Below are 18,327 nucleotides of genomic sequence, written 5' to 3'. Positions count from 1 at the left end.
TTGTCTGGATGTACCACACTTTATCCATTCACCTACTAAAGGACATCTTGGTTCCTTCCAAGTTTTTGCAATTATGAGCAAAGCTGCTATAAACATCTGTGTGTAGGTTTTGTGTGGATGTAAGTTTTCAACTCCTTTAGATAAATACCAAGGACCATGATTGCTGGATTTTATAATAAGAGTGAGTTTAGTTTTGTAAGCACAAGAAACTGCCACTATCTTCTAAAGTGACTATTATCATTTGCATCCCCACCAACAATGAATGAAAGTCCCTGTTATTCTTGGCAGCATTTGGTGTTATCAGTGTTCTGGATTTTGGCCATTTTAATAGGTGTGTATTGGTATCTCTTTATTTTAATTTGTATTTCTCTGATGACATATGTTGCAGACCATCTTTTCACATGCTTATCTGCTGTGTATCTTCTTTGGTGAGGTGTCTGTTAAGGTGTTGGTCTTTGGCCCATTTTTTTAAATGTGTTGTTTTCTTATTGCTGGGTTTCAAGAGTTATTTGTATATTTTGGATAATAGTTCTTTATCAAATATGTCTTTTGCAAATATTTTCTCCCAGTGTGTGGCTTGTCTTCAATCTTGAGATTGTCTTTCACAGAGAAGTTTTTTTGTTTAATGAAGTTGAGCTTATCAGTTCTTTCTTTTATGAATCATGCCTTTCATGTCTAAAAAGTCATTGCCATACCAAAAATCACCTAGGTTTTCTCCTATATTATTTTCCAGAAATGTTACAGCTTTATCTTTTATGTTTAGGTCTGTGATCCATTTTGAGTTGGTTTTTGTAAAGAGTGTAAGATTTGTGCCTAGATTGATCTTTTTTCATGTGGCTGTCCAGTTGTTCCAGTGTCATTTGTTGAGAAGACTGTCTTTGTTTAGTTGTATTGCTTATGCTGCTTTGCCAAAGATCAGTTGACTCTATGTATGTGGGTCTATTTCTGCGCTGCTTTATTTGTCTGTTCTTTTGTCAGTACCACACTATCTTGGTTACTGTAGCTTTATAGTAAGGCTTGAAGTCAGGTAGTGTCAGTCTTCCAACTTCGTCTTCTCCTTCAAAATTATGTGGACTATTTTGTGTCTTTGCCCCTCCATATGAACTTTATAGTCAGTTTTCCAGTATCCACAAAATAATTTGCTGGGATTTTAATTGGGATTGCACTGAATCTAGAGATCAAGTTGGGAAGAACTGACATCTTGACAATATTTGAGTCTTCCTATCCATGAACATGGAATATCTCTCCATTTGTTTAGTTTTTCATTGATTTCATTCATCAGAGTTTTATAGTTTTCCTCATATAGATCTTTTACATATTTTGTCAGATTTATACCTAGGTATTTCATTTTCGGTGATGCTATGTAAATGGTATTGTGTTTTTTATTTCAAATTCCACTTACTCATTGTTGGTATATTGGAAAGCAGTTGACTTTTTTATATAAACCGTGTACCCTACAACCTTGTTATTATAATTGCTTATCAGTTCCAGGAGTTTTTGTTGTTGTTGCTGTTCATTCATTTGGATTTTCTACTAGACAGTAATGTCATCTCTGAACAAAGACAATTTTATTTCTTCCTTCCCAGTCCATGTATATTTTATTTCCTGTTCTTGTCTTATTGCATTAACTAGAACTCCTAGTATAATATTGAAAAGAAGTGGTGCAGGGACTAGCCTTAAATGTACATGATCTTAGTGGGAAAGCCCCAAGTTTCTCACCATTAAGTACGATGTTAGCTATCTTTTTATTTATTTATTTATTTATTTATTTTGGTAGATACTCTTTATCAAGTTGAGGAAGTTCCCCTCTATTCCCAGTTTACTGAGAGCTTTTATCATGAATGTGTGTTGAATTTTGTCAGGTGCTTTTTCTGCATCTATTAATATAATCATGTGATTTTTCTTCTTTTGCCTGGGTTAATGTGATGGGTTACACTTAATTGATTTTCAAATGTTGAACCAGCCTTGCATACCTGGGATAAATCTCACTTGGTCTTGGTGTATAATTCTTTTCATGCATGGGTGGATTCAATTTGCAAATATTTTGTTGAGGGCTTCTACATGTATGTGAATGAGAGATACTGGTCTGTAGTTTTCTGTTCTTGTAATGTCTTTGCCTGGTTTTGGTAAAGCTGGCCTCATAGAATGAGTTAGTAAGTATTCCCTGTGCTTCTATCCTCTGAAAGAGATTGTAGAGAATAGGTACAATATCTTCCTTAAAGGTTTCATAAAATTTATCAGTTAACCCCTCTGGTGTAACTACTTTCCTAGGGGTTAATCTTAATCTTTGTGATAATGCATCTTACAATTAGTAGACTACAAATGCATTTTCCTAAAAAATTATAAATCCTAGGTATATTTCTTTATGTAGCTATAATATACCTTCCTTGCTTCAAATATCAATAACATATAGTATAGAAACTCCATATAACTCCAAGGTTATATGCTGTTTTTAAACCTGGCACTCACATCCTGTTATTCTATTTAGTAAGTGTCTCCATGTTTAAGGAAGAGTCCTATTCTTGGGGAAAAGAAATTGTTTTCTATAAAATAAATGTCTGCATTGAAATTCATTTTTTTCAATTAATTTTCAAAATCAAAATGGAAGCTATGTTTTTAATCAGATTTTATTCAAGGCAAAAAAATACTGAAAACAGAATCATTGAAGGAAGTGGGGAGTTGTTTAATGAGTATACAGCTTAAGTTTTGCAAGATGAAAAATATAGAGATTGGTTGCACAACAATGTGAACGTATTTAACACTACTGAACTGTACACTTAAAAATGGTTAAATGGAAACTTATGTGTGTTTTACTACAGTTTTTTTACCACAATTTAAAAAAAGTTTTTATAAAATGTAAAAACCAGCTAATAGTATCTTCTGGCAAAATATATTCAAAATATGCACTGAATATTATTTGAAACATTTTGTATCTTAGTGAAGTAAGAAAGAGAGACATCCTTCTTTCCCAGATAAATATCTCAGAGTTTTGAAATGGAAAATGATTGAGCTTGTTTAGCCTTTTGTTCTCTGCTTGGGAGCAGGGCTATTTATTTGTTTATTTTAGTAGTTTATCTATTAGCATATTAAAGAATTTGTGCTGTTTGCTGGGCTTCCTTAAGTTGAACTGCTTAGGATAGGAAGCCCCTTCAAAAGGGTCATTTACATAATACATTATTTTTAAATATGCTCACATTGGGGCTTATTTTCACAAAGGTCCACAACTTATTACCAAGGCTTTATTTAGGCAGCCTAGCAGCTACAGGAGTAGTTTTGTGGGTTTTTTTAAAGATTCTATTTATTTATTTATTTATTTATTTGAGAGAGAGAGAGCACGTGAGAGGGGGAGGGTCAGAGGGAGAAGCAGACTCCCTGCTGCCAGGGAGCCTGATGCGGGACTCCATCCTGGGACTCCAGGATCATGACCTGAGCCGAAGGTGGTTGCTCAACCAACTGAGCCACCCAGGCGCCCCAAGATTTTATTTTATTTTATTTTATTTATTTGTTTTAAAGATTTATTTACTTATTTGACAGAGAGAGACACAGCAAGAGAGGGAACACAAGCAGGGGGAGTGGGAGAGGGAGAAGCTGGCTTCCCACGGAGCAGGGAGCCCGACGGGGGGGCTCGATCCCAGGACCCTGGGATCATGACCTGAGCCAAAGGCAGACGTTTAACGACTGAGCCACCCACGTGCCCCTTATTTATTTATTTGACAAAGAGATAGAGAGCACAAGTCAGCAGAGCGGCAGGGAGAGGGAGAAGCAGGCTCTCTGCTGAGCAGGGAGCCCGATGCGGGGCTCTATCCCAGGACCCTGGGATCACGACCCCAGCCGAACACAGACGCTTCACCGACTGAGCCACCCAAGGACCCCATAAGAGTAGTTTTTAAGTGGGTTGAAACACTAAGTTTGGGAACCATCTTTTAGAAATTAGCATTTACAAAAACACTCTGAACAAGGGTTTTCAAAGTAATTTTACCAGCTTCAATGAACTGGGGTCTTTACTTTGCTTTTTGTTTTGTTTTGTTTTCAACATTTTATTACGAAAATTTTCCAATACATAGGAAAGTTGAAAAAAATTGTATCTTAAACCGGAGTCTCTAATTATTTTGTTGTATTTACTTCATCATATATCTTTCCATCTGTACATCAGTCGATCTCATTTTTTCATATATTTTAAAGTAAGTTAAGAGACACTTGTGTACATCACCCCATGCATATTAATTAAAATTCAAAATCAGTTTATGGGTTTCTTTTTTTTGTTTTCATGAAATGCACAAATCTTAAGTTACACTATTCTATGAGTTTTGACAAATGTATATGCATATTGTGTAACCTAAACCCCTGTTGAGATATAGAAAGGGGTTACCAAACTTTTTTTTTTTTTTAAAGGTTTTATTTATTTATTTGACAGAGAGAGACACAGAGATAGAGGGAATACAAGCAGTGGCAGTGGGAGAGGGAGAAGCAGGCTTCCTGCCGAGCAGGGAGCCCTATGCGGGGCTCAATCCCAGGACCTGGAATCATGACCTGAGCTGAAGGCAGACGCTTAACGACTGAGCCACCCAGGCGCCCCGGGGTTACTAAACTTTTTAAGAGTCACAGTAAAGGCGCCTGGGTGGCTCAGTTGGTTGAGTGTCTGACTTTTGATCTTGGTTCAGGTCTTGATCTCACAGTTGTGAGTTCAAGCCCTGCATTGGGCTCCACGCTGGGCATAAAGCCTACTTAAAAAAAAGTCACATAGTAAATATTTAGGTCTCTGTAGCAACTACTGACATCTGCCACTGTAGTGAGAAAGCATTGGTGGACAATAAGTAATTAAATAAGAATGGCTCTGTTCCAATAAAGCTTTATTTATAGTCACTGCAATTTGAATGTCATAAAATTTTCATGCATCATGAAATAGTTTTTTCCAGCCATTAAAAAATGCAAAAACTATTCTTTGCCAATAGGCATACAAAAATGACAGCTTCCTGGATGTAGACCATTTGACCACTGGAGTTTGCCAACCCCTGATACAGAACATTAACATCTCCCAAGAAAATTTTCTCTTGCCTTTTCCCAGTCTGTACCTACTCTCACACCTAGAGGCAGACACAGTTAATGTTTGTATGTTTATTTGATGTAACTTAGTTTTCCTGTTCTAGAACCACATATAAATGGAATCTGAGTAGTACAGTCTGTACTCTTGTGTAAGACTTCTTTTACTCAGCATAATACATTTAAAATTCATTCACTTTTTTGGATTAAAGACCTAAATGTGAGACCTGAAACCATAAAAATCCTTAAAGAGAGCACAGGTAGTAATTTCTCTGACGTCGGATATACCAACGTCTTTCTAGATATGTCTCCTGAGGCAAAGGAAACAAAAGCAAAAATAAACTATTGGGACTACGTCAAAATTAAAAGCTTCTGCACAGCAAAGGAAACAACCAACAAAACTAAAAAACAACCTACTGAATGGGAGAAGATATTTGCAAATAACATATCTGAGAAAGTGTTAGTATCCAAAATATGTAAAGAACTTATACATAACTCAACACCAAAAAAACCCACAAATAATCCAATTAAAAATGGGCAGAAGACATGAATAGACATTTCTCCAAAGAAGACATCCAGATGGCCCACAGACACATGAAAAGATGTTCAACATCACTCATTATCAGGAAAATGCAAATCAAAACCACAATGAGATACCACCTCACACCTGTCAGAATTGCCAAAATTAAAAGCTCAGGAAATAACAAGTGCTGATGAGGATGTGGGAAAAAAAGGAAACCTGGTGCACCATTGGTGGGAATGCAGACTTGTGCGGCCAATGTGGAAGACAGTATTGGAGATTCCTCAAAAATTAAAAATAGAACTACCATGGGGCTCCTGAGTGGCTCAGTCAATTGAGCATCTGACTCCTGATCTCAGCTCAGGTCTTAATCTCAGGGTTTTGAGTTTAAGCCACCTTAGGCTCCATACTGGGCATGGGAAAAAAATGGAACTACCCTATAATCCAGTGATCACACTACTGGGTATTTAGCCAAAAACACTAATTTGAAGGGATATATGCACCCTTGTTTATTGCAGCATTATTTACAATGGCCAAATTATGGAAGCAGCCCAAGTGTCCATCAATAGATGAATGGATAAAGAAGATAGTGTGTGTGTGTGTGTGTGTGTGTGTCTGTATGTGTGTAATGGAATATTAGTCATAAAAAATAATGAAATCTTGCCATCTGCAACAAAATGGATGGAACGACAGTATAATGCTAAGCTAAATAAGCCAGTCAGAGAAAGACAGATACCATATGATTTCACTCATATGTGTAATTTAAGAAACAAAACAAATGAGTAAAGGAAGAGAGAGAGAAACCAAAAACCACACTCTTAACTATAGAGAACACACGGATGTCACCAGAGGGGAGATGGATGGGGGATGGGTGAAACAGGTGAAGGAGATTTAGAGTACACTTATCATGACGAGCACTGAGCAGTGTATAGAATTGTTGAATCACTGAAACTATTAAAACAGTGTATGTTAACTACACTTGAATTAAAATAAAATAAACTCATTCATTTTCTTAATGGTAGAAGTAGTTTGTTCATTTTTATTGCTGAGTAGTATTCCATTGTGTGATGACTGATCACAGTTCATTTGGATCTCTTGAATAACCTGGCTTGTTTCCAGGTTGAGACAATTATGGGTAAAGCTACGATGAACATTCTTATACATATCTTTTGGTGGACATATGCTTTTATTTCTTTAGGTAACTACCTACAAATGGACTTGCCTTCGTTATATAATAGTTATGTATTGAGTTTTATAAGAAACTGCTACTTTTTCAAAGTAGTTATATCATTTTATGCTCCCACCAGCAACATCATAATGAGAGTTCTGGTTGCTCCATATCCTTCTAAACATTAGATACTTTCCATCTTTTTAATTTTGACCATTTTTATGGCTGTGTAGAGGTATTTCATAGTGGTTTTCATTTTAATTCTGCCACTGGTTAGTGATGAACACTTTGTCATGTGTTGACTGGCTATTTGTATATAGTCCTTTCTGAAGTATCTTCTCAAATGTATATTTTTAATTGGATTTTATCTTATTAATCAATAGTTTGTGGCATTCTTCATATGGCCTAGATACCAGTCCTTTTTGAGATAAATATTTTGCAAATATTTTCTCCTAGTCTGTGGCTTGTTTATTCAGTTTTTTAATGGTGTCTTTTCATTATCAGAAGTCTTTAATTTATTAAAGTCTTATCAGTTTTTAAAGGTTATTGCTTTCTGGGTTCTAAGAAACTTTCGCATAACACATAGAGCTAAAATATTCCCCTCTGTTTTTTTTTCCTTTTTCCAGACACTTTATTGTTTTGCTTCCATGTTTAGTTCTATAATCTATCTCAAATTAATTTTGGTGTATATTAAGGTAGGGGTCAAGGTTCATATAAATTTGTTTGTTGTTTCTTTTTTTTTTAAAGATTTTATTTATTGGTTAGAGAGAGAAAGAGAGAGCACAGCAGGGGGAGCGGCAGGGAGAGGGAGAAACAGGCTCCCCACTGAGCAAAGATCCTGAAACAAGACTCGATCCCAAGACCCTGGAATCATGACCTGAGCTGAAGGTAGACGCTTAACTGACTGAGCCTCCCAGGCAACCCAGTTTGTCATTTTCTATGACAAATCCTGCAGGAGGGGTATTGAGATTGCATTGATTCTGTAAACCAATTTGGGGACAGTTAACATCTTAACACTATTAAGTCTTTCAAATCATGAACATACTATTTTTCCATTTAATTAGATCTTCTTTGGGGTGCCTGGGTGGCTCAGTTGGTTAAGTGTCTGCCTTTGGCTCAGGTCATGATCCCAGGGTCCTGGGATCGAGTCCCGCATTGGGCTCTCTCCTCAGCGGGGAGTCTGCTTCTCCCTCTCCCTCTGCTGCTCCCCCTGCTTGTGTTCTTTCTCTGTCAAATAAATAAATAAAATCTTTTTTTAAAAAATAAATAAATAAAAATATCTTCTCTTTTTCCTGTAGATTTGCAAAAGTGTCTAGTTTCAAATTTGGGAGTTTTTTCCTAGGTCATATTTTTATTGATTTCTAGGTTAATACCATTGTGATCAGAGAATATACTTTATATTATTTTAATATTCTACATTTTTGAAACTTTTGTTTTATGGCCCAGAATAAGGTCCACTTTGGTGAACATACTATGTGTTCCCGAAAGGAATGGTATTCTTTGGTTATTACATATAGTGTTCTATAAATATCAGGTAGGTCCAGGTGGTTGATAAAGTTGTTCAGATATTCCATGACTTTACTAAAAAAACTTACAAGGTGGGAGAGTCCAGTCTATTAGTTGCTGAGAAAGAAATATTAAGATCCTTGAGTATAATCGGAATTTTTCTATTCGTCCTTTGAATTCTTCAATTTTTGCTTCGTGTATTTGGAAGCTATTATTATTGTTATTTGCACACCCATTTATGAGTGTTTTGTACTCTTGCTAAACTGTTCTTCTTGTCATTATTAAATACCTTTATTTCTAGGAATGTTCTCTGTCTTGAAATTATTTTATTAGTCTTAAATCAACAAGAAGCAATATAAAGTGACAGTAGAGGTCACTTAAGTGTTGACTGGCAAATAATAGGCATTCAGTGAATACTTCTTGAATATTGACTTTCTCCAGCTTTAGTTTTTCTCGATTACTTTTAACTATTCATGGTCTTTCATGGTTCCATACATATTTTAAGATTATTTCTTTCTGTGAAAAAATGTCATTGGAAAATCGATAAGGATTGCATTGAATCCTAGATTAGATTACTTTTTGTAATATGGACATTTTCACAATATCAATTCTTCCAATCCATGAGCATGGGATATCTTTCCATTTATTTGTGTCTTCTTTGGTTTCTTTCATTAATGTCTTATGGTATTCAGTAGACAGGTCTTTTACCTCCTTGGTTAAATTTGTTCCTAGGTATTTTATTCTTTTTGATGTAATTGTAAACAGGATGGTTTCCTTAATTTCTCTTTCTGATAGTTTATTATTAGTGTATAGAGATACAAAAGGTTTTTGTGTATTGATTTTGTATCCTACAACTTTATAAAATTCATTTTATTAGTTGTAACAGTTTTTGGTACAGTCTTTAAGGTTCTCTGTATATAATGTTATGTCATCTGCAAATAGTGACAGGTTTACATCTTCCTTTCTGATTTGGATGGCTTTTATATCTTTTTCTTGTTCAATTGCTCTGGCTAGGACTTCCAATACTGTGCTGGAAAAGTGTTATTAAAAATACATTCTTGTTTTGTACTGATCTTAGAGGAAACACTCCCATTTTTTTTGTTGCTGAATTGTTAACTGTGGGCTTGTCATATATGGCCTTTATTATTTTGAGGTACGTTCCATCTATGCCTGCTTAGTTGAGAGTTTTTATCATAAATGGATGTTTAATTTTGTCAAATGCTTTTTCTGCCTCTATTGAGATGATCATATGATTTTTATCCTTCATTTTGTTAGTGTGATGTGTTGACTAATTTTGCAAATGTTGACGCATCCTTGCATCATTAGAATAAATCCCAATCGGGTATGATCAGGGGTATGATCCTTTTAATGTATTGTTGAAATCAGTTTGCTAATATTTTCTTGAGTATTTTAATGTCTATATTCATCAGGGATATTGGCCTGTAATTATTTTTTCTTGTGGCTTTTTTTTTTCTGGTTTTGTTATCATAAAATGAGTTTGGAAGAGTTCCCACTCTTCTGTTTTTTTTGTTTGTTTGTTTTACGTTTTGTTTTTTTGAAGAGTTTGAGAAGAATTGCTGTTAATTCTTTAAATGTTTGGTAGAATTCACCAGTGAAACCATCTTGTCCTGGGCTTTTCTGTTTGGGGAGGGTTTTGATTACTGATTCAATCTCCTTACCAATATTTTAGATTTTCTATTTCTTCATGATTCAAACTTGGTAGTTTGTATGTTTATAGAAATTTATCATTTTCTTTTGGATTGTCTAATTTTTTGGCATATAATTGTGCCCAGTATTTCTGTGGTATCAGTTGTAACATCTCTTTTATTTCTGATTTTATTTGAATCCTCTCTCCTTTCTTTCTTGGAGAGTCTAGCTACTGTTTGCCAATTTTGTTTATCTTTTCAAAAAAACCGCTCTTAGTTTCATTGATTTTTTTTTTCTATTGTCTTTTTAGTTTCTGTTTCATTTATTTCTGCTCTAATCTTTGGTATCCTCCTTCTACTAACTTTGGACTTCATTTGTCCTTTTTCTAGTTCCTTGAGGTGTAAAGTCAGATTGTTTATTTGAGACTTTTCTTGTTTTTTAAGGTAGGCATTTATCGCTATGAACTTCCCTCTTAGATTGATCTTGACATTTTAAAGAGAAATAAAGTAAACACTGAAGTAGTCCCCTGTGATTTTCTTTACGGGCCATCTGCTGAAACATTATATCTTGAGAAGAGCTGATGATATATATACTCCACAGGTCAGTAGTAACTCACTAACTCATAGCCAGGGAAAATACCAGAATGGCTTGGGACCTCAAGAAGCTTTTATTTGAATCTTTAAAACCTAAGAAACTTTTGTTTTCTTTTCTTTCTGTTCAATTGGTTGTTAATCTTTTTAGCTTTGGAATAGCACTTTGCTGCTTAGACTAGAAGAGAGCTGGGATTCTTTGCTGCCAGGAAGTATTTCTTTCACATTCGTAGTTCTGTTATATAAAGGGTACGTGTGTAATTTTGTTAAGGCACTTGTGCTGGATTGTGTTTAGTAGTTGGGAGTGAGATTACTTTTTGGTATGTGGTTTTGCTGCATTTCCTGTGGGGATAGTAATATTTTCTTGCAACAGTGGATGTTTTCTACTTTCTGCTTTCCTCTTTCCCCCCAAACATAACAGTCCTGATGAACAGAGCAGAGAAACAAGCATTGTGCACCAGCATTCTCACCAGCCTCACCAGATCCCGAACTTATTCAACTAAGAGAGGTGCCAGTCATCTGTACCTATTCAGCCTTATCTCACAGCAAGGAGTGAGACAGAGAAAAAATTGGTTACAAAAATAATTATTCCTCTGTGAACAAAGGTCTCATGCACATCATTCCTCCTTGATGTGTTTTGGGCTTTCCGGAATAACTGCGGAACAATGTTGATCTGTTTACATGACTTGGACAGAGCTTTTAGCACAACTTTCAACTGCCAAAGTTGTTTTTCTCTGACAGACTTACTATTAGGATCAACTATCATTTTTCTGGCCCTAATGCACTGAGATATTAAATTCCTCAAAGTTCAAATATGTCTGTTTTTCTGTTTCACATGAACTATCCAAGAAAAATGTAGACAGCTGTTTGATACAATTAAAAAAGCATTGAATGAAGGTCAGAGATTTCAAGTTAATTCATTAACATCTTAGAACCTCAGTTGAACTATTCACCTCTAAAACGAATGTGATGATAACTATCCTATTTCTCTTAAGGCAGTATAATGAATGTGAATGTTGTTTGTGAATCCATAATTTGCCATACAAACAGTTAAGTGTTATTTGGTGACATACACACAGCCAGCACTCACTTCTCTATAGCTTCTGCATGGTACTTGAAGTATAATACAGGCAGTCTTTGTTTTTAGTTTTAGAACATTTTTAATGGATACATCAAAGGAATGCTCATGGGAGCAGGAAATAATTGTTTGAAACCAAATCTCTGTATTTTTAACACCAACTTTCTGTATTTTTAAGGTTAGTCACTGTTCCTAAAAATCAACATTTTCTGAAGCCCACATGCTTTGTGAAAGCTTGCAGATACTCTCAGAATTCTAGGACCTTTGCTGTAGGCTACAGTTTTTGCCAAATTCAAACTACAGCTATGTTATATGCCTTGTGGACTATAATAGTTGATATAGTAAGATAAAGTAGTGCATGCTAGTGAGATTTGAAAGCTCTATCAACATTATCATAGAAATAGAATACTGCTTTTATTTCCTAATGATAATCATGCCCCAATTTTTTTCACCATGTTTTATCTACCTTTATAATTCTAAATTCAACTTACCATTCTTTTTTCCTTCATAATTTAGGATGGTCTGTGGCCAGATTTTATCTTTAACTTTTTTCTTTTTCTTTCCTTTTTTTTTTTTAAGTATAATTTCCATTTTATTTTTTTCCAGAGGATAGCTTTTCTTCAGACTTAAAAACTCAGCTCCTTACACTGGCTTTGGCAGAGATGATAGGGCAGCACCTGCAGGTCTAAATCAGGATGGGGGTGTTTGGTCCTTCCAGGCTTCACGAAAATCATTCCTGACTACCTTGCTGTGAATGGCAGTAATGTAATTCCTGCAGTAATGTAATTTCACTTACAGCTTGAGAAGCATGAAGGTGTCAAAGACCCTTGCTTCAGAAATGTCCTGATGGCTGCATCCTCTACTGTATTTCAAACAATGAACGTCTTAATGGCCTACTCCTTGGGTACACATCAGGCACAGTTGATGCAATGAATAAGCTGCACACGGTTGGCAGCACTTTTCTTCATGATAATTGTTCCTTCTTTTCTTGGTCATATTGGAAGCAAGAACCCAAGGGCTCCACTTTTTCTTAAAAAAATTTTTTTTTTCTGCTGTAGAGATATTATTATAAGTGTTGGGATTTCTTCAAGATGGCTTCCTGTGCCCTCCTAATAGCCCACTAGGACATTTAGGCCCCCAGGAGCCACAACACACTGGTACTCCAGGTGAATTTACGTATCTTATTCCCACCTAGGGTTTCTCTGATAACTGGTCAGAAATAACTGATAACTGGCCTAGAAATATCCCAAACCCCCTTTCACTACTTTTTTTTTCTTAAAGCCTAGACAGAGTCTTCCAGAACTGGATTACCATCAAGATAGAGTCATACCCAGTTCCATTTTCCCCTTCCACAAGCAGGAAAGGAGTAGGCCTCACTGTAGCTCTTAGATTTATGTATACTCTCTTCTTTCTACCTGTCAGAATGCACACATACTGCATAAATGACTCTGTGAGGACTTCCTTTGTGTGAAACCTAGGTGTCTTGATGCATATCTGAGCTTTTACATGAGGAAGGCAGATTGAAAAGAGGATTTGTAGTCAACGCTAACCACTTAGCTTGGAAAATAGAAAAGAAAAAGAATTACCCATAATCCCACCACCCTGATGCAATCTCAGTGAATATTTTGTTGTCTCACAGTCCACTGTTACTGTCTTTCTGATATGCGCTCTTGTCATAGTTGTGATACATGCACATTAGTGCTCTTACAAGCTTCTACTTTCTTAAAAATGTAGTATTACCTCCCACCTATAAAACTGACAAAATATATTTTCTTTTGTGTCCTTTATAAGGCCATTGTATTCTTTTTATGGCCTTTTAGCTTGGTGGTAAATAGCATGTTTTGTCTTTAGACCTAATTTAAATGTCGCTCAGTAGCTGCGTAATTTCCCACAAATCACTTAACCTCTTCTCTCAGTGTCAGATTCCTCGTTCGTTAAATGGCAATAATAAAACTGCAGCAAAGGCTATTGTGCAGATTAAATACGATCAGGTATTTAGTGCACTTAGCCCTTTGCCTGGCACATAGGAGGTGCTCAATAAGTGTTAGTAGCAATGACATTTATAGTGGTTGTGATACAACCCTAGAATATTTATGAGACCCACTGATGCTACTGTTTATTTTATAGATTTCTTCTCTCTCCTAACATTACTTTAATTGCACAAGTAACCTACAATCCTAGTAATTAATTTTTCCTGCAGCAAAAGAAATTAATCTTTGGTGAATCTCTAATTGAATTGTTCAAGTTCACCGGTACTGCCTGAGCAACAACATAGGTACCTCTCCAAGGCCTCCAGGCATGGCAGGTTAGCCACACAGGTTGTCAGACCTAATTACCTTTCAGAAGCACCCCATGGTGGCAGATGACTTTTTCTTCTGGAGTTTTCTGACCTGAGGGTGATTTTCAGGCAATAGTAAGAAGCAGAAGCCACCACCTCTACGCTATGGTTCTAAAGTAATTCTGTACAGGCTTGCTGATTACATGAGCACAATGGAGGCAGAGACCTCTTAGACTACATGAGAAAGTGGTAAATAATTTGGGGGAGAGATCTTTCTCTTAAGTATTCTTAAGACATCATTTATACATAAAGGTACATCCTACATTTTTGTAGTTTCTGCTGAATAATGTAAGGTGACATTGTCCTGTGACTCACATGATTTATCTCTCAGACTCAAAATTACAGTGTTTTAAATGTCTCTGGAATATGTGCTCTCAGATTCATTGGTCCTTATCTTAATGATTATGAGCCTTTGACTAATGAGGAAAAGCTATCTTTTTCCTCTTTGCGGTATAATTTGTGATTGAGACATTCTTCCTGGACAATAAAAATATCCTTGCGCTTTAGGGGCACCTGGGTGGCTCAGTTAAGCAGTGAACTCTTGATTTTGGCTCAGGTTATGATCCCCAGGGTCCTGGGGTCGAGCCTCATGTGGGGCTCCCCGTTCAGCAGGGAATCTGCTTGAGGATTCCCTCTCCCTCGGCCCCTCCCCCCACTAGCTCGCACTCTCTCTCTCTCAAATAAATAAATAAATCTTTAAAATATCCTTGCACTTTGTGCAAAATAAAATTCTTCACACCTTACTTGATTTTCACAGTCATCTGAAAATGTGGGGGCCCTGCAGAATTCAATATATATTTATTGAATGAAAAAGCTGGTGAGTTTTTACCCTAACGGAAAGTTAACATTTTTTTTTTTAAAGTAGGCTCCACGCCCAATGTGGGACTTGAACTCATGACCCCATGACCCCAAGATCAGGAGTTACATGCTGTACTGACTGAGCTAGCCAGGCACCCCAGAAAGTTGCATGTATTTTATTTAAGGTTTTATGTATTAGTAGTAGATATTTTTAATCTTTTAATTTCCTCTGTACCTTAAGAAGTTGTTTATCCTATAATTTGATATCATTCATGTGTATCAATTTTCCTAAACTGATCTTAGTTCCAGTCAATATCTAGTGCATCTTCTAGAATATATCATTAAGTTCACCCCCCCACACCTACCAGTTAATATATGATAGGACCCCCTTTTAATAGTTTTGGAAGACAAGCCTAGCAGTTGCCTATTATATCATATTTTTATTTTATAGAATTATGTTTTAGAGGATATGATTTGAATCACATTTTATCTGAACTATTAAACAACAATCTTGTTACAATAGGGTTCTACAGTATTCCTTTCATTATCTTGTCCTCAGCTCTCACTAATTTGTTATTTTCTATACATTCTGTCTGTCTTTAAGATTACTATCTGTTTTGGGTTAAAGGAATATTTTCGTGGATACAAAAATGCATCATCAACCAAAACAAAAGAGTTATTCTCCATTGATGTGTCTTCCTCCTCCTTCCTGATCCGAGGATGACGAGGCTAAAGTTTCCAGCTGGATCTGGCAGTCAGCATTTCTGGGATAAATTAAATGAGCACACTTGATTGAGGTGTAGCTGGACTGTATCACTGTCTTCCTATTATCCTGGGAGATCAAAGCAGAGCACAAAATGGGGCTTAGTCTTTAAAATATTTGAAACAGATGGCTGGTTCTTTTTGGTGAAAATTCAGGTTTTAAGGCAGACCACTTGTTAGCAAGACTTCATTTCTTTTCATTGAAAGAATAGTCAACACTGAACACTGAGCATATACCACTCTTTCTTCCTCAGTTTCAAGACTAGAATCACAAACTTTCTGCATGAGGAGGGATTTGGCCTAGAAAGCGCTTGGACTATCTGGGTTCCTTTTTATGTAAATATAAAATAAGTTATTCAAATTTTGCTTTTGACATTTTGGGTATTAAATGAAAACGTCTTAAACGTTTAAATTTTCATAGTCATTTTGTTGATGGGTCACTATTTAAAATCTAGCACTCATATGGTTGTATCCAGAAATTGAACCAGGATGTTTATCCCTCACTTCACGTTTTAACAAACTGAAAAGCCCATTTACAATTCTTTATCATTGACATCTGGGTCCTAAGTTCACATAGAATAATTCCATAAGTGTGGTTTGAGATTTTTATTGTTTGGTTTAAAACGGACTGAAATGAGAAAATTAACTAAAAAATACTTATTGGGAGACTACTCCCGATCCATATACTGCACTAGGTATATGGATTAAAGTATATGTTTCAACACTGTAAAACAACTAGTAAGGCACATATTCTCCAACAGCGAAAAATATACAAGGCACAATAGGAGAACCCAGGCCTCCACAAGAGACTCAAGGTCTCACAGAGAAGGTGACACTTGAACTGCCTCTTAAAGGAGCCGCTGGCATTTGCCAGGCACATGTAATTTTAGACAAGGACATAGACGCATAAACAGCATAACAAATTTGGTGTACTCTTAGTAGTTTATGAGGGTTAGTGCTTACGATGTATATTAATTATTTGTATATAACCTATTACCCCCAAACTTGGCAGCATAAAAAAAAATAATAAGCCTTTGTTATCTCAGTGGTGGTGTCTGTGGGTCAGGAATTCAGGAACCACTTAGCTGGTTAGAGTCTGTTATGGGGTTACAGTCAAGATGTCAGTTGGGACTGCAGTTATCCAAAAACTTGGCTGGGAATGGAGCATCCAGTTTCAAGATGGCTCATCCACAGTTCATGCTGGTTGTTGGTAAGAACCTTCAGTTCTTCGCCATATGGATCTCTCCACAAGGTGGCCAACTTCACCCAAAATAAGTGACTCAGGAGAAGAGAACAAGGATGAAGCCACAAGTGCCTTCGGTGACCTAGAATCAAAAGTTACATACCATCACTCTTACCATATTCTCTTCCTTAGCAGCGAGTCACTAAGACCATCCCACATTTAATGGTGCAGAGTATCTTGGGCTCTACTTTTTGAAGAGAGGCATGCCTTAGAATTCATGAACTTATTGTAAAACACTACAGAGTGTCAGGGTAGGGGGATGACAGACCATGAGGGTGATGCAGTCAACAGGTAGATCATGAGGACCTTGGTGTGCCACTGCAGTCTGCACAGGATGGACAACAAGGGGAGAATACTGGAAACAAGGTCAATTAAGATTCACTTCTTTCTTTTGTCCTGGAGAGCAATGCTGAAGGCCTGAATGGATGCAATGGTGGAAGAGTTAGTAAAGTGGGAATATGTTCATTATCAAGAAACATTGGTTCTTCTAAGAAATGTCCTAAATTGTTTCCAATCTTCTTTGGTTTAGAAAATAGAGAACACAGTCTGAAAGCCCTTTTACAGTTCAGAAAGTTAACGTGTCCACAGGAACTATTCAGATAAAAAGCAGTGAATAAAGCCTGCATGAGATATAATTGTTCAAGTTGAAAAGCCATCAAGCTGTGATGCGCGTCCACCAGCTGAGCAACATAGCTCCTAACCATATTTACAGGTCAGGTTACCTCTCCAGGCCTTGAACTTTTCATTTAGAAAGTAGGGCAAGGAGAAGGGAAGTAGATGACCTACATGATCTCTAAGATTCCTCTCATCTCTTATGTTCTGTACTCAAAATGAGTACAGGATGCTGTTTTGATCCAGTTAGTGTTTAATTTTTGACCTTGAGAATGTTTGACTCAATAAAAATATTTGACCTATTCACAAACATTTAAATCAGGATAGACCAGTGTCAGGGAATTTTCACTGAATATTTGCCGTAGCTGAAACTAAGTTAATTAGTTTAACTTATTTAACTTATTAAACTCTGTTTGATTTCTTTTTTTTCTTTGTTTAAAGATTAATTTATTTGAGAGAGAGCATGTGTGCGTGTGAGCAGGGGGAGGGGCAGAGGGAGAGGGAAAGAGAGAATCTCAAGCAAACTCCCCACTGAGCATGAAGCCCAATGCAGGGCTCAATCCCAGGACCCCGAGACCATGCCCTTAGCCAGAATCAAGAGCTGGCCTCTTTTTTTATTTTTTAAGATTTTATTTATTTATTTGACAGAGAGAGACACAAAGAGAGAGGGAGCACAAGCAGGGGGAGTGGGAGAGGGAGAAGCAGGCTCTCCACTGAGCAGGGAGCCCGATGCGGGGCTCGATCCCAGGACTCTGGGATCATGACCCAAGCCAAAGGCAGACGCCTAACGACTGAGCCACCATACATATAATTGAAAATATCCAACTTTTTCAATATTCTTATTTTACTGAATCATTTTAGTATCAGTTTTTTTCCATATTTAAATTGTATTATGATTGGGGCACCTGGGTGGCTCAGATGGTTAAGTGTCTGCCTTCGGCTCAGGTCATGATCTCCAGGTCCTGGGATCGAGCCCCACGTCAGGTTCCCAGTTCAGCGGGGAGTCTGCTTCTCCCTCTCCCTCT

At 36.6% G+C, this 18,327-nt stretch overlaps 1 protein-coding gene and 1 pseudogene across 14 annotated transcripts in view; one reads left to right on the top strand and one right to left on the bottom strand.

The window, feature by feature from the left end:
• The window catches only part of ERC1 (ELKS/RAB6-interacting/CAST family member 1), a 548,010-nt gene that overhangs the window by 473,616 nt on the left and 56,067 nt on the right, over positions 1–18,327 (top strand). The window lies entirely within an intron of this gene.
• Positions 10,327–14,394, bottom strand: LOC116623510 (annotated as a pseudogene).

The sequence above is a fragment of the Phoca vitulina genome, unplaced genomic scaffold (assembly GCF_004348235.1).
Source record: "Phoca vitulina isolate PV1807 unplaced genomic scaffold, GSC_HSeal_1.0 scaffold59, whole genome shotgun sequence".
Lineage (NCBI taxonomy): Eukaryota > Metazoa > Chordata > Mammalia > Carnivora > Phocidae > Phoca > Phoca vitulina.
The sequence above is the reverse complement of the archived record's forward strand: the minus strand, read 5'-3'. Positions and strand labels throughout refer to the sequence as shown.